The sequence below is a fragment of the Festucalex cinctus genome, chromosome 2 (assembly GCF_051991245.1).
Source record: "Festucalex cinctus isolate MCC-2025b chromosome 2, RoL_Fcin_1.0, whole genome shotgun sequence".
Taxonomy (NCBI): domain Eukaryota; kingdom Metazoa; phylum Chordata; class Actinopteri; order Syngnathiformes; family Syngnathidae; genus Festucalex; species Festucalex cinctus.
Window position 1 is genome coordinate 13,247,604 of NC_135412.1, and position 3,429 is coordinate 13,251,032.

General features: G+C 34.3%; 1 protein-coding gene across 1 annotated transcript in view; it reads right to left on the reverse strand.

The window, feature by feature from the left end:
- Positions 1-3,306: 3,306 nt before the first annotated feature.
- The window catches only part of LOC144014963 (THAP domain-containing protein 2-like), a 3,864-nt gene continuing 3,741 nt past the window's right edge, over positions 3,307-3,429 (reverse strand). The window contains exon 6 of the mRNA XM_077515261.1: positions 3,307-3,429. This exon is cut by the window's right edge and continues 154 nt beyond it. The gene's annotated coding sequence lies outside the window, so the exon portion shown is untranslated.

Here is a 3,429-nt window from a genome sequence, read left to right on the forward strand (position 1 = left end):
GCAGCCTGCTGAGCACGATAACAGGTTTATAATAGAGCTGCTAACAAACTTATACGTACTGCACACCCTTACACGAAGACTCTCTTACCAATAAAATGACTAACTGATACGTGTGTTTTAACTTAATGTTTGATATTAAAGCTGTCAAAATTAATCGATAAGTAATCATTATGTTAGCGACAACTATTAATAATCGAGTAATTGTTTGAATAATCCGAATAATCAATAGATTAATCGATTCCGAAATTATTTGATCGTGACAGCACTATTTGATATTGTGGCTAGCTAATTTGCACTGCTATGGTAAAATGTGCACTATGCCATCAAATCCAATTGCTCCCCTCCCGTTTTATGCCTCGTATTGGTCAAAATAAGCCTGTGACATAGTTTGTCATTTGCATGCAAAAGTCAAAATGAATTTGTGTGTCGTGATGTAGACTTTACACTCATAATTCAAGTGTTTGCCCACTTCATAGATGCTTGCACGCTCACTGAACTGGGGGAAACTTGTGCAAAGCTAAAACTTGTAGCTGACAATCTTACAGCAGTTGCAGTTCCAGCTGGCGCGGCTGCATTAGAGCGCCTCATTGTCACATTTTGGGAAAGCCCACAAGTGGGATATATTCCAGCTAATAGAGTTTTAACTGGATATATCCTTGCTATACTCAAACTACATGTAGTGATGTGTATGTTATAAGAAAGGCAGAGGAGAGGTATTTGATTGACATTTGAGTGGGCCATGGTTTCAGTACATACAGCGAACATTTTCATTGCGGCTGCGAAAACAGGCAGATTTATTTTTTATTTTTTCAATTTTGAAGCCTTGTATATGTTTGTGATTTTTTTAACCATTAGAATTTGGCAGAGTTATCAACACACTTCTCTAGCTGTGATTAGTCAAATTTGCGAGACATTACTTTCACTTTAGTTAGTCATCAGCTAATTAGTGTGATTACTGTCATCCAGGCTATAATCTTTTTTTTTTTTTTTTTTTTTGTCCATGTCAGTTTAACTATTTTGATTACTGTCCAGCCACAAAAAGTAAAGCAACTCATAATTTTGATTAGTTCATTTTCAACATTTTGGTTAATTTAGTTGATTTTCTTAAACAGAGCATCCCTTTTGTAACATGTACTTCATATACGTAGATTAACTTTGCATGACATTTTGAATTATAAGAGAATAATTATTATTATATAAAATTATATCTTTATATATATATATTTTTTTAATTAATTATATTATATATTTATTATTATACTTATATTAATATATATTGATATTTTTATTTATTATATATTTTAATATATACTATTGTTATTAAATTAATATTATATACAATTATATATTTTTTATATTATAAATATTTATATTAATATATTTATTCAATTAATATTATAAAATTGTAAATTATGAGAGTAAAAACACAACTTGTGGCAATTGTTTGAAACACCCAAACTAAATTAGTAGGTCACAATTTTTGAGGTACAGTAACACAGATATTAATTTCAGAATATTTGATCATTTGGGTTGCATAATTACAGACAATAGTTTGGTTTCCGCACTGAGTTAGTCCATGAGTAAGAACATATTAAGAACAGTTCTCTGTTTGACAGTACAGTTCTACACAATATTTACAAATCAGTAAAGTTTGAGTAAATCCCACCATGGGTTGCTACTGCATGCATAGCAACAAACAATTGTACGTCATAAAAGATACTACCGTCACTTGATGAAGCGAAGGCTTGAGTCTCTTAATAGCTGCCTGGATGCAGCCAATTACTGTAGTCATATTTGCTCAGAGGGTGTAAAGTTTGATGAGTTCTCGTGCAAACATGAGTATGGTGATCACCTGTTCAAGAGACACACCAGCATTTGCAGGATTTGTTTTGCAGAAACAAACATGCAGTAATTCGAGGGGAAATCAACCACACACTGCAAAGGTGGGTGGAAAAAGGTAGCAGATACTTATCCAATCAAGATCCTTGACCACAAACTCCAGTGTGCAGATGTTTTTTTGTCTTTGTTATAACATTTTTGCTGTGTCATTCAAATGTGAGGGCCTCTTGTGAAAGATGGACGAACATAAGTACTCACATGGTGACCATTGCCTGTCAGCTGAGGAACAATAATCTCATAGACACGAGAAGCAGAAGCTGCAGTCACGGGTGTTTTGAACATGTCTGCCTCACACTTGATTCTTAGTTCTAATCTCAGTTTAGATCCCCCGCCCCTGTCAAAGTTATATTCCGCCTGCTGCCCAAAGTCAGCCGGGACAGACCTTCAACTAATCCGCAATCCTAATTGGGTCAAGCGGCAGCCTATATAAAATTGATGACTGGTGTATTGCATATAAATATTTTTTGTAAATACTGAGGAGAAAGTGAGTCTTATGTATTACTGTACATGTAAATTATGTTGAAAACTCCTCCTAGGGACTCTTAACAAAAGGTTGTGACATTCCCACAGCCATGCTGGTCATGGGATGTGGATCACATCAGAAGTTTTCTTTTCCTATTAAAATTAGAACTTGACCAGTGCACTCCTAAAGTTGCACTCCCATCACATCGTTTTGATGGGAACGGTAGTGAGTTTCTGTTTGATATTTGTCTTTCAAAATGAAAACATCCTTGTAGAATTGGAAAATAACCATTCTGTTGCCCATTAACTCTAAAGTTCAGCCCATTGGCAGCAGCTGAAGAAAGCCACCAGTATGCCCATTGTTATTATTTTTTAAGTTTAAATCAAACATTTTCAAACAATGACTGACTCAATTGTGTAAGACAAGTGGTTAAAAAAACAAAAACACTTGCAATTACACTCATATAATTATTCATTAGAAGGCTTCTGCCATGATTCAATATTTCACATTAAATTACTTTCTATACAATTAATACCTTTAAAAACATATTTTGCAACTTGCTGTCGACTGAAAATGACATCACAAAGGCTCAGGTAACCAATCGACTGAAAATGACATCACAAAGGCTCAGGTAACCAATCGACTGAAAATGACATCACAAGGGCTCAAGTAACCAATCACAGCTATGCTGTTTTCTAGGTTTGGTCAAGTGACATTCACAAGCTGAGCTGTGATTGGTTACCTGAGCCCATGTGATGTCATCTTCAGTCGACAGCAAGTTGCAAAATATGTTTTTAAAGGTATTAATTGTACATGAAAAATAATGAAAATATCACATTTATTATAGGCAAAATATTGGTTTGACTGCCAAAAATGCCTAAATAAGTAAAGTATCCCTTTAAGTATCACTGGAAATACTACCAAAACAGTACAAACTCATTGAGTTGTTTTTCCACCCAAACTTTTAATAAACATAGAAAGAAAAGTTTGAACAATTAACTAAGGTTGAGAGAACAAACAGTCTAGAAAATTCCATCAACGTGCAGGTGTTAACTCAAGGCTGAAAA